Source organism: Panonychus citri, unplaced genomic scaffold (assembly GCF_014898815.1).
Source record: "Panonychus citri isolate SS breed McGregor unplaced genomic scaffold, ASM1489881v1 Contig00139, whole genome shotgun sequence".
Lineage (NCBI taxonomy): Eukaryota > Metazoa > Arthropoda > Arachnida > Trombidiformes > Tetranychidae > Panonychus > Panonychus citri.
The window spans coordinates 1086340-1100625 of record NW_026515544.1 but is presented as its reverse complement, the minus strand read 5'-3'; the positions used below and the strand labels follow the sequence as shown (position 1 = coordinate 1100625).

The window sequence follows — 14286 nt, the reverse complement described above, 5'->3', positions numbered from 1 at the left end:
ATTGGTTCAATGATCATCTCAACAGTTAATCAAACCATTCGCAGCAGTTTTATAAATAGTTGACTGTTATTCAATTGTAATCATTATCCCCGGTGAAAGAAATGAAGGTTACAATCAACAAGGTGATAAAAGCTGATGAGTTTCCAATTAAATCAATGAAATAATTAATCGCTCATTGGAGTAATTTTCATATCTTTAATATCAGAATCTGATTATATATAAGAATAGAAACTGAGATAATTTTCCCGCTAAATCAGTTGACCTTTTCTGATGAAAAATCAACATGACAACTTCAATCATCAACTAATATTGATTTTCAACTAATTCTAATTCAATAGATAATATTAATTAGAACACTAATTGTAACCTGATTTGTTTTTTAATTTCTCCTCAATGGTTTGTATCCATTTGCTTATACTTTTCTAATTCCATTGATGTTAATCTCATCATAACAATCAACTGATTATATCTTTTGATCAAATGTTAATTTCTCTTTTATCTAATTATTTTTCTCTCTATTTTTTGTTTTCTATTCTTTCATCAAATTTAACCAAACCCTCCTTTCATTCAGGTAACTATTCATATGTTAAATACCTTGACAGGTAAACGATCTGATGCAATATGATGATACAACAATCAAGGGTTTAGATCAAGGTGGAGGTGGAGGTGGTGGTGATGAAGTAGTGGTCATGTTGGTTACGGTGGTGATAAGGATTAGATAGACTGAAGAGAATGGATTAGAAACAATATAAACCTAATCATCTACTAAATTATTAATCCAAGTGAATAAATTGATGAAAACAATGAGCCAAAATTTGGTAAACAAAAGAGACTCAACAATCAACCGATTGACCAAAGGATCATCATAATAATTAATATGCATTCAAATTAACTGACCACAAAGAGTATTAATAAATCATCAAGGTTCGTCCACTAATTTTATCACCAATCGAGAGTGACCATTAGTTTGATTATTAACTGTATTAATATTAATTGTTGATCTTTTTTTTTCTTCTTCAACTTTCTCTATTTAGATTGAAACAAAAGGAAAACATCAATGGAAATCTAAACTTACCTGTTGATCAATGGATTAGGATTTTAATCTTTCTGGCTTATCTTTTAATCCAGACAACCTTCTTAATTATATCCAATGCAAAGTGATTACTAAATCAACAACAGCCACAATTAAACCAACTAATCATTTCTTTTCTTGGTGTTGACTATTTTTATATATTATGGTGTTTCTATCAACACCAACATCAACAATTAACCACACCTTGGAACGTCAATTCTCACGTTAAATGCTTCCAGCAACAATTTAACTCGTTATGAACAATATATAATCTTAACTGTTATGTTCTAATTTTTTTTTTCGTGTTAATCAACTAATTTTGTTGATGATTATCATTTACAATTTCTCTTATTGTTTTATCATCTCAACAGTTAACATATTGTTTCAAGTATTAATTGTATTATCCTCTTAATCTAATCCACTTTTCTTACCATTGATCTCATATTTTTTAATTTTCTAATTTGTTGTTTTTTATTTTATTAATTGTTAACAATTAATTTCTACCTCTTAACAAGCCATTTATACAAAAGGATATTGATCACCCACAATCAAAGTAAATTGGACAGAATAACAATTTGTTTTAATTAAGAAATATAAAGTATTTGTATCAAATTAAAGGAAAAGAAAAACAAATCACCTTGATTGTTGATAACAATTAATTAATTTTCCTTTTCTATCTGTAGGTAGACTTTCATATGATTAATATGAAACAGATTTTCAGGTTAGATTTTGATGATTAGCTGGGAGAAAATGAGATGATTAAAATTTTAAGAAAACAATCAGTGAATCAACTGAATCACAATCAACCTTAATCGCCAGAAAACAATTTAATTTAATCATTTCAAGTCTAAATTTGTATTGACAAAAGTTTAGCTTAACAATGAACCAAAATTCATTGAGATTTATGATTTAATTTAAATTGTTTGCTTGTGATTTATATGTAAATTGCTTACCAATACAATCAAAAGGTATTATTTAATCATCAATAACTTTAATAATCAACTTGTTAACATGAATATTTAATTGAATAAATTAAATTAAATTTCCTAAGAAAATCCTAAGGTTCATGAAAATTACAATAATCAATTCAAGTTGATTGTTGTATAATTGTGTTATTATTGAATGATGATTATAAGAAGAAGCAATCAAATTTAATTGTAATTTATTGTCTATCAATGGTTGATAATTTAATTCAATATCAGTTGATTGTTCAGTAATGATTAGCAAAATTAAAGATCTACAATCAAACAATAAAGGAAAACAGGTTATCCCAATGAACGGAAAGTTTTTTCAAAATTGGCAAAAGTTAAATTGTAAATTACTGATTTAAACAATTTACTGATTCTACCGGTGAAACTTCCGGAGCTGTTGATTGTTGTTGTAGAATTGTAATAATCAAGTTTAATCATCACCATCATTACGATGATGATTATAATCATCACCGTAATGGAATCACAATTGACGGTAAGAAAATTTTCTCCTTTTTTTCAAGTTCATCATTTACACCTTTCGCTTTCCCATGAACCATGAGCATATTTCCTGGTTCATAAATCCACTTAATCCCGATGTAATCGTAATCATTATTACAACGATTATAATTAAATTATCTTAATCATCAAGTTTGAATCAACACGTGAAAACCTGAGCTCTTTCAGCTTGATGATCTTTACCCGCTCTCAATGACTTGAAGTTACATTTGATTAGTTGAACTGCTCAATTGAATTTGGATAATCATATTAAACTATTCACACATCAAGTTAAATTGAAATTAATTCAAAGTAAATTAAATGTCACATCTTAATATGATTCAACTGATTGTCCAACTTGTAGCATTCAAATTGTCAAGCACAATTGTCAATCAATATCCGAATCTAAATTAAGATTATCCTTGAATTGATCTTTTATTTTCAATATCGAAACTTATTGTTATCCTGTAATGTGATTGTTAATTGTTTGGGTTATAATTTGAGAGATTTGAAATTACAATTAACCATAATTACAGTTTGGATTGTGTAATAATCAAAATTGTTAATATTTTCCCGCAATTGTGAAAATTTAAACTTTGATGATGGTTTTTTGTTTCTTACTGACCATTGGTGGTCAAATCTATTATAATAAATAGACAGGCCATTGATTAAGAAGTAATAATATAAGAATTAAAGTTAATTAGATTTCTTTTTCTTTCTAGATATACTAATTAACTTTTCTAACAAGGGAGAGGAGGTTTAATTATGTCTTCACAATGTTAATTAAGTTGGTAAGTTAATCGAAACTAATAGATTTAGAATGTAAAATCTCACTCATTCTGAGAGGAGAAACAGGTAGGAGAGAGATAATTGAAATTAAAGAATAGATTAGTCTGAGAATAATCTTAATTATAATACCTACATGGGTGTAATTAAGATACAGAGTATCTATTAATTGTTAGATACGAACAATTGAATTAGAGAGAAAAGAAAGAAAAAAGTTTTAAATGATGAAAATTTAAATTCTTTTTCTGGTTTCTATTATTATGATGGAGAAAAACAAAACAAATCAAAGAGGAGGAGGAAGAAGATGATGGAGATGATGATGATGATGATGATGATGATCTTCATCATCCCAAAGATGAAGGTGGGAATAGACCACCGCCATTGAATCAGCGTCTCTTTCTGTCAGAAAAGTTAATTATCAACTCGGTGGGCAAAAGATTTGATTAGTTAGTCAATATTTGGACAGAGAATTGAAAACAAAACAACAATCAGAATTTCAAATGATAATCATTAAGCTAATCAACTAATCAAAGACCAGAGGTCAATAAATGAGGGCTCTAGATGAAGACCTTAAAAGGTCAACCGCCTAAACAGAAAATTAAATCAACAACAATTAAGAAAATTTTGATTAACAACAATAAGTAAATGTCGCCAACCCAAAGAGCCAAAAAAGTCAATGGTCAATTTGAATAATCGAGTGGGTTTAGTTTTTTTTTCTGTTTCTTTTACAACAATTAAGTTAATTGTTCTCATGACAATTTGTATAATTAAAGATGATTCAATCATAAATGATGAATAGTTAATCATGAAATTAACAATCAAAGTGAAAGAAAAAGTTTCCAACTGATTATCGGAAAGTTTAACTATTAACCTTGATTGTTGATCATTATTATTATTTATTATCAGTTCTTAATTGTTGTAAATTGATTTAATTCAAATGTTAATTGTCATCGTTGATCATCATCCTCACTGATTATTATTATTGTATTTACATTTGATCACATACAGAGAGTGATGTTTAACTTTGATGATTTGAGAAAATTGTTTGATTGATTAACTTTAAATTGTAATTAAAAAGTAAACAATCAATAATATTATCTCAATTGTGAATGATGATTAACTTGTCACGATTTGTTAATGATAATTAATCATTAACCTAAACTTTTATATTTCAACAATCAATAAGAAAATATTAATAAATTGTTCAAGTTTGTATTCAGTTGAAAACAGAAACAATTAATTCAAATTGTTGCTGATGAATAATTAAATTTAATTATTCATATATTTTTCAGAATTTGTGTTGATTATGTTCATTGGATTATCATTTCAATTTGATTATTACAATTATTAAATCATAACAATTACAATTTGACATGAGACACATAATGACAATTACAATTGTATTATTTGTTAATCTTAATTGTGATTCATGTTGTTTGATTATTAATATTATCATGATTAATAATGATTATGATTTTGATGTTGATTGTGATCACGATTAGTTAACAATATAAAAGTTAATATCAATCAAGTAAATTGTTGGTCAGTCAATTACAATTACAATTACAATTATAACGGAATCAGCTTCCTTGGTCCCTTAATTGTTGTTGATTATTTGGAAACAATCAGTTGATTATTATTTAAACAATTAACTCTTGTTACTTTTGCTTCATTTGATTGCAAAGGTTTTAATCATTTTCTGTAAATTGTTTGATGATTAGTCTTTTTTTGATAATAATAACTCACGAACTGCGGGTTATTACAATTAACTGTAACCACAATTGATCGTGAACAATTAAAAGTTAATTTAATCAGAATCAAGTTGAAAAACATCAAGAAATCAAAACTTATTAAAAAAACAAAAGCTCATTAGTTAATCATCATTGATTTGATTTCTTTAGCAAACTAATTGTTAAATCATCATTATAAATAATCAACATCAGTGAATCAGTTTAATCCAAAAAATTAAGGACACAAAACAATTGATTATTTGATCGACAACAATTAAAACCCCAAATCAAATCAAATCTTGAAAATGAAAACTTTTACCTTAACTAAATTAGTAAATCACAAAAATTATCATTAAGTTACAATTAAACTAATTATCATTGAATGTTGTTGAATAATCAAAATGATGATTATGATTTTAAGTTGATTACTAAATGTTGAGTGATTTAAATTTAGTCATTTGAACGTAAAATGTATTAATTGTTTCAACTAGAATTAGTTAATTGTTGATATTAATTTTTACACCTTATTAAATGGTTGTTACAGTTTAAATATAAAAAGATGAGAGTTAATTTTACCTTTAATTTTTGTGTTGTTAAATTGTTATCAGTTAATCAGGTTAACCTACAAAAACAAAAACAATACAGAATCAAATTTAAACCAGTTTAATATCAGAAAATTTAAAATAATTTTCCAACACTAATTATGATTGTTAGTTAATTTGATTACTTTGTCTAATCTGTATCGTATATATAATAACAATGGAAAAGCTTAATCATTATCTTTATCATTGTTTTTAAATTAACCATTGAAACGTGATTAGCAAGGATAAAGTGTAAATTGTTACCATTAACTGTTTACCGTTATTTCAGAGTATAACTGGATTATGGTTAAGAATTTTAAATTAACTGGATTGTAACAATTAATAAATTGAATGATAATCTTTTGTGTATTCCTGTCAAATTATTATGACAATCATTGGCTTCCAAATTAAAGTTAATCATGATAACTTTCAACAATTAATCCCAGGAATCGGGAGGGAAACCATTGTAATTAAACCTGTAACAATTAAGAAGATTATATTAGAATTAATTGTTTGATTGTTGAGGAAAAATGTTCAAATTGAATGTTAATAGATTAATTGATTGATCGATTAGTTGTCTGAGCGAAGATTATCAAGAAACCTAATTTCTAGGAAGAACTAAAAGATTCAGATCATTTGATTTAGAACAGCTTTAGTAAATTGAATTAGATGTTTAAAAGTTGATATTAGAGAAATTAAATTTGAATTTAGAATGATTATTAAGAGAATTGAATAATGAATGAATTGAATTGAATAAAATGATTAAATTTCAATCTGATTCAATGACGTCAGATTAGTATTAAATTACTTTCGCCTACGAAAAGGTATTAAAAAAAATATGATGAGCAATCAACTGATTGAGATCATTGATTAACAGTGAAAACTGAATTAAGATGTTTAAATGTTTCAAGCTGAGAGATGATGATTATTTAAATTGTTGTGATATTATCAATAGGAACAGGAAATTAACTGTGATTAAAAAATGAATATCTATGTAAATCAAATCAAGTTAATGTTCAATTAAATTGTTACCATTAACTCTCATCATCTACATGACTTATTTAGGAATAGGAATTGATTAGTGATTAATAAACGTGATAATCTTTGGTTAACTGATTAGTTAAGGTTAAATATAATCGTAATTGTATTAACCTAATTTTCTACATCGATTCAGATACATTTGATATTATAGTTTAGAATTGATGAATTAGGATTAGTAATAATAAAAGTGATCTATTATTTTGGTTAACAGAAATTGAATTTGAAGTTGAAATATAAGTTAAATTTCAAAATCATGATTAATATATTTGAATAGTTGTTATTATCTAATAAGTTGGAGGTAAATTGATGAATATTATTGAGAAAAATAAAACCACAGGGTTTTCAGTTAACCAAATCAAATCATATTAATTTGATAGTTAATAGATTATTTTGATTGCTGTTTAAACCCAAAGAAAACAAAATATCCTGGAAAATGATTTTCATAACAATCAATTGATGTTATATTTCATTGGCTTTAAATTGTGGTTAATATCTTAATAATATTAATACCACAATGTATATTAACCTGTGGTGGGTCTCACGATTATCAGTCAAAATGATGAAGATTAATTTTTACTGATTTAACTTGAACAAAATGATTATCCTGTGATACCATTAATGATAAAGGATGTTGTTGATTCCGAGATGTTATCTAATGATGAGGATGAGAAAAATAAAGAAGAAGAAAAAAATTATTAATCTAAAATGAAATGATGAAGAAAAAAAAATCTCCATATGAACAATTAACTAACTTATATATTCATATAATACATGATTACCTTGATTGGTAATCATCAGAACTGGTTGACCATTCATTTTGTTGAGGTCTATTGCTTCATCTTGTTGTTGTTGGACTAAATTAACGTACAAAATTAATTGTATTTATGCATATCAAAAATTAATTGCTCCTCATCAAGGTATCAACTTGAATATTTAAACTTTTAAATTAACCTTTCCCACTGTCACTACACATCTCAACTGTGTACGGATCAACTTTCGGATGATTATCGTAATTTAACTGGTTGATATGATTAGCGTATGATTAATAATCATGTGAAAATTCACACAATTTAATCTTATCCGTATTTCCATTAATCTGTCATGTCAACTGTTTTTTTTGTCCATCAGCTAAATATGTATACAAATTTGACCAAATTTGATAATCAATCTCAATGTGTCACAACTTGTTATGGTGATTTAGGTTAATCCTGTTTTCAAGGTGATGATGATTGTGATAACGAGCTTAATTATGTGTCAACTGGATAATCTGAAAATAATAGTTGTACAATTTGTCAATTTGACTTTTTCCCGTTGTGATCAATGGTAAATTGGTTAATGATCGGTCAAAGGGATAATCTATTGTTGGTGAATAAGTTAACACAGTGACCAGGTAATTCCGTTGGCTGTTGAAAGTATAAACGCCTTAGTATCTTAATCCAGAGCTTCCTCCTTCTCCTTTTTTTATCGCTCTTCCTCCTCTTTCAATAACAAGCACAGGTATGAACCAAAAAACCACCCAGACAGTTGAAAACGTGATGGGTAAGGTTTGGGATGATGGAGAGAGAGAGAGAGAGAGAGGAGAGGAATAGGAGAGAGAGAGAGATACGTTCGTCAGGTTAAATGAAGATCTCAAAATGAAAAGAGGCAATAACAACATCTTCAAACTTATTGACAGTGATGAGCCATAAGGTAGGCAGGGTAAGTACATATTCCCTGTAAATATCTGAAAAGATAAGATGAAAATGATGATAGTGATATAAGAATCTGAGGTAAAATCTTCATTGAATCGGCTAAAATCAAAGGTTGAATATGGGTTAGGTCCATTGATATTAACCTTACCTCTCTGTACGAATGAGAGAAAATTTCAACTTGTTCCCCTTCACAAATAACATAATATCTTTACTTACAATTTTTCTTTTCTTTTTATTTGGGTGGGCCAAATACTTCCTAGGCATCATTTTCTCTCTCTCTTCTATCCTAATTTGGCTCCTTTGACCTGAGAAAAGACAAAAAAAAAAGATGGAGAAAAAAATTCCGAACAATAATGGTAATCATTGTGAGCTATATAATCATATGGGGAGTTGGAGAGTTAGTCCAAATTAAGACATTACTTTGGGGTGTTTTCTTTTCTCTCTCTCTCTCTCTCATCTCTTACCTGTTTATCTTCATCTATCAATTATTATCTTCTCCTCATGATTAGATAGGAGAAAACTATATAATATGTTCACCTTGGTTGGGTCAAGTGGGAGGAAGAGAAAAGCGAAAAACCATCAAGGGAAACCAAGTTTACAGGTTAACTAGTAAATAGCCGTTGGTGGTCAATGTCCTGAGGATAAATAATAAACACTTTCACATGATTAAGTTATTAAGAAGAATTAGTTAATTCACCTGATTACACTTGAGAAAAAAACATCAACTAATCAATTGAATTTAAGTGACAAGAAAAGAGAAAACAATTGACCGCCAATCAGAACAAAGAAACGAAAAGCATAATCAGCTGATCTCCAAAGCATAATTTTCTCATTAATTTTTTTTTCTCTTTTCATTGTTTCCTTAATTAATTAAATTCTTTCAAACAATTTAATTTATTTCTTTTAATTCCTGATTATTTTAATTTTCTAATTATTACAAAGACAATCTGTGTGTTCACTTATAACAAGTAAGTAAAAATCGTCAAGTTGACTAATCATTTTTCTTGTTCACTTTTCTCACAACAGAAAAAAAAATAATCATCTTGGTTTGATATTAAATTTAAAATGAAGAACATTTAAAATCGTAATGTAAATCATTTATATTCTATGCTGTTAATTGTGTAATCGTTTGTGGATGTATATTAAACACACTGGAGATACATGGAGACGATAATTGAAGCAACGTTATGATCCCCACACTTGATGATATGAGGAGTAAATTTCAACATCGTGACTACAATTTTTTTGTTTCCAAATTCACAAAAACCTCTAACCTCTCATCTCTCCCAATCTTCCAGTCCAAAGTGAAACAGGCCAAAGACGATGGATAGATGATGATGATGATGATGATGATGATGTTATGGATGGTACAATCGAAGAAGATAAAGAAGCCGGGGCGGTGTAAAAGACCACCGGTTTAATAGGCAGGGTGGAACACGATTCACCTTGACTTGTGAATTTACAACATTGAGGTTACAATGGTTAAAGTGAATACCAAATAATAACAATAACTAATGGATCCAAAGACAAGCGTTTAATTTGGTAACAAAAAGGCTAAAACCATCAAACGAATAACTTTTGACATCTTACTCCAAAAGATTATCATCATCACAGTAATAATCATTATCATCTTAATCTCACCATCACCATCATCATAATCATAATCTTTCAATTCTCTAGCAAGAAAATTATTACATCATTTTCCCTTTTTCTCTTCACTATCAATTTTGTTTCTTTTTCTCTCCTCAATAATCAACCATCATCCTCATCATTTATTACTCAATTTTCTAGGTTATTTTAAATCGAATACCTGATTCCTCTTGAACCTCATCTTCTCTCTCTCTATCATCATCTTTATCTTCATCTTAATCTTTAGACCGTTAAGGCTGGGTCTTTGACGCAACTTACCTGGTGGTCTTGATAAATTACAGTCTGGTTACAAAATTTATCCTCCTTATCTTCATCTTCTTCCTTTGGTCAGTCAACCTCATCTTCACTCATCATCTTCATCTTTTTTTACAACTTGAAGCATTTTTTTCCTTCATCATCATCATCATCTTCTTATGTATTTGTTTATTTCTCTATTTATCTTTTATTTACCTTTTGTTGTCGGCGATGGTGATGGTGGTGAGATAATTACAATCATATTAATATATTCTTAGCATTTTCCTTTGGGTAAATATTTAAATGTTTACTGATTTTTTTTGTTCTCTAACATCTTAATCCTAATCGTCATCTTTATCATCATCATCATCATCATCATCATCAATTTGCAATTCAATGTTAATATTATTGTTATTTGTCAGTTGATGATCACAACATATCAAGAGAGAGACATGATAAATTGAGGCGAAAATAATTTCCAACTGAAATGATTGATGTAAATTGTATTTAAATTGTTATATTCTGATGATCATTTTTCACTCGTATTTAGTTAATCATCATTTCTACCTTTTAAATTAGCAGCAGAAAAAAGGTAAACATACTAATCATTGAGGATAAATTAATTATCTAATCAAAAAGTATCAGCATGAGACACAATCAACTTTACTTAACAAGTTGTAATACCAATAGGACAACAACAATCAACTGGTAATCTAATTAATATTAATCAAATGGTCAACAATTAAATTAACATTCCATTAAGATTTGCAATAGAAGAAGATGAAAAATTTTTAAATTTCACTTTTTCTTGGTTCTAATAACAATTTATTTTAATTGTTTGACACAACAGATTCTCAATGGATGGATGATCGGAAATGACCAAACTCTAAACAATAACAATCAACTAATTTAATGTCAATCACTCAAGTTGATTACATGTTATCACCACAATTATATCAGTCACAGATCTTTGGTTCATAAATTGGATGAAACCAAAATTAATCAGAATCAAGGGAAACCAAATTAAACTTAACTATTTGGAGGATAAACAATCAACATTTGATTTTAATGGTGGAAAATCAAAGTTAACAATTGAAGCGAGTCAACAATTTGATCAAGGGTCTGATGAACCTGATTTACTGATTGTTGTTATTATCAAAAAGAAACACAATTTGTAAAAACTAATCATCAGGAAGCTTTAAATCATAACTAACAATCTAAGTGTATCTTGATTGTTATTCTTGAACAAGTAACAATTAACTTTCACATTAACATCATTGATTTATTGATGATAATGTGAAACACCAAAAACAAAAAATCAACATCATTTAACTGTTAATTGTTTACAATTGACAAATTAACTTGGTTAATAGTCATCCAACACTAATGAACATTTAATTTGCCTCCTTTTTTATTATTATATTGCTTAATTGTTTATATTTATATCGATGATTGTTTTCATGTTTATCATCATTTCTTAATTGTTAACCATTTATTTTGACCTTAAAAAATTGATTGAAAACAATTAGATGAAAGGATTTACTTTGATCAAACAAAAATGAATCAATATCGATCTCGGATCATTTACCAATCAATTGATTATCCTGATTGTTAACACAATATTATCACAATCAGGTCAATCAAAGTGTAACAATCAATTTCAAGGTTAATTGTGAAAAGTGAATCAATTGATTTCTTGAACAAACAACCAAAACAACAACAACAGAAAGATCAACAATCAAAGTAACAATTAAAATGAAAACTTTCACCATAAAATAGATCCAATTGTTGAACAATTTAAATCATCCGATTTGATTTGTTTAATGATTAACTAGGTTAGTAATTGTGATGAAGATGATAATGTTAATGATGTTGATTAAGATAATCATCTTTAATTGTATTATTTAATGAATAGGAATGAATAATGATAAAGATAATCATGATTAAGATGATTAAGAAAACTTTCTAACGGAAATTGATTGTTACAATGTCGGCAAATGTTACAATTAACTTAATCATGATTTAACTTTCATCTTTATTAAGATTGTTAATGTTGTTTAATCATTGGAATAACAATCAAATTGTTGCAAAAAAAAAGATGATCAAGTTAATTGTGCTTATGGTTTGAAAGTTGATTGTGATCAATGGTTAATCTAAATTAACTGAAATAATCTCACGTTATTTGTTGATTGTTGGATATGATAGTTGATTCATTTACGATTTGCCAATTGATTGTAATCAATTTTTAATCACAATTAAAAATCTTAATCATCTTCTCTCTGAATATTAAACTTTTCAGTTTTGTTAAATTTCGTGATTAGTATTTTTGATTGATGTAAATCAAGGTAAATCACTTGAACACAATCAAGTAAATTGTTTAGCCCGAAATGTGAAACAAAAACCTTAACCTTAATTGTGAATCAACAACCAAACCTAAATTGTCTAGTTAATTAGTTATCATGGACAATTAAGAATCTCAATCGGCTGATTTTGTATTAAAATTTTTTCAATTTCAAACTAAATCACAATTAATTGTGTTTACTTAATTGTTGCGATGTTACCACTCCTTTTAATGAGCTATTATTCAGTCTTAAGTAACAATCAATTTTGATTGTTGGTACAATTAAATAGTCAAAAAAAAGATCATATTAATTATATAATAAATTGTTTCACTTTTTTTTCTACAATTAAATTTAATTTTAATCGTATTGTTGTTGGTTAACTTTTCCTTATTTATTAATCATAAATTAAATTAATTTGATAATTTCAATTGAAACATGATGATTATTATTACTTTAGGCAAATTTGATTACAATTAACTGATTATTATGATTGTTTTGACAAGATAATCAATGTAACAATTAAGACTGTCAACCTTAAACTGAAGGTACAATTAAGTAACAATCGTAAATTGTAATTAGCTAATTTATCAAATCTATTCATTGGAACAATTAACTTTAATTATTGGACCTTTTCAATTAATTGAACAATTAAACTCTTTCTAAGTGTCTTGATTAAATTAATTCACATTCTTAATCAAAGTAATTAAATTGTAATCACTTTTTTGTTAATTAGTCACTTTATATTATGAATATTAGTTAATTGTTTCATTGGAATTGACAATTAACGGACAATTAACGGATAATCTGATTGATTAGTCGAGTTAAATTAAATCACAAATGATTAAAATAGAAGATAATAAATCTCATCAGATTGTAATCAAATTGATTAGTTGATCATGATTAGTGAGATTATAATTAATAATTTGATTGACAATCAAAAATCGTGGTTAAGTTAATCACATCAACAATTGTTTAATCCTTGATCATCTTAATGATTAATAAACCTCTCGATTTATCATCTCAATTATCATTCTAGTTAATCATCATGATCACAATTAAGAATCAGATCTTTTTTTATAAATACAATCAAGTGTATGTTTCTTATTCCTTGATTGTTGATTTGATTTACTTTTTAACTCTTTACAATTAAAGTTAATTCAAAAGCGGCTTAACTCATATACACACACGAACTGGATCAATGGAGATGATGATCAATCATAATGATTAAAGATGATGAAGAATAAGGAATCAAGGAAATCAAATTTTTCTATGAAAACGAAAATTACAATTAACATTTAACAATCAAAATCTAAATTAATTATCTCGAAAAGAACCAAATTAAACGGGATTGATTTAATTTCGTTGAGAAACAAAACTGGAAACTTTCAATCAAAATGATTAGTTAACTAAATTAACGAAACTTTGAAAAACTTTTCCTAATTAACCTTGAACTTGATTAACCAACTATTGTAATATTAAGACAATTAACTAACTTAATGATCAACAGATTAACAATTAACTAACTAAAATCATGTAATAAACTTTGTGGACAAACAAACAGACAAAATTGTCACCAAAAGTTTAATTGTTTCACAAATTGTTGTTCACCTAACGACAATTAACATGCTAATAGACTAATGATATCAAGTTAATTGTTGATAATCAAATACAATTAAAGTAAATGAGACAATAA

General features: G+C 27.1%; 2 long non-coding RNA genes across 10 annotated transcripts; one reads left to right on the top strand and one right to left on the bottom strand.

Moving 5' to 3' along the window:
- Positions 1-5614: 5614 nt before the first annotated feature.
- On the bottom strand, positions 5615-9143 carry LOC128394160 (uncharacterized). 2 transcript variants are annotated; one of them, XR_008326329.1, is made up of 6 exons: positions 9065-9143; positions 8832-9002; positions 8584-8672; positions 7456-8399; positions 7203-7328; positions 5615-6111 (listed from the first exon to the last, which is right to left on the bottom strand). It is a non-coding gene; the product is annotated as an uncharacterized LOC128394160 (long non-coding RNA). The 2 variants fall into 2 exon arrangements; XR_008326330.1 differs by lacking the exon at positions 9065-9143 and having other exon boundaries at positions 7429-8399; positions 8832-8971.
- On the top strand, positions 8627-12512 carry LOC128394158 (uncharacterized). 8 transcript variants are annotated; one of them, XR_008326326.1, is made up of 5 exons: positions 8627-8723; positions 8877-10542; positions 10674-10747; positions 10834-10959; positions 11102-12512. It is a non-coding gene; the product is annotated as an uncharacterized LOC128394158 (long non-coding RNA). The 8 variants fall into 8 exon arrangements; XR_008326322.1 differs by having other exon boundaries at positions 10674-10959; XR_008326328.1 differs by lacking the exons at positions 10674-10747; positions 10834-10959 and having other exon boundaries at positions 8877-9980; positions 10159-10542; positions 11102-12511.
- The last annotated feature ends 1774 nt before the right edge of the window (positions 12513-14286 follow it).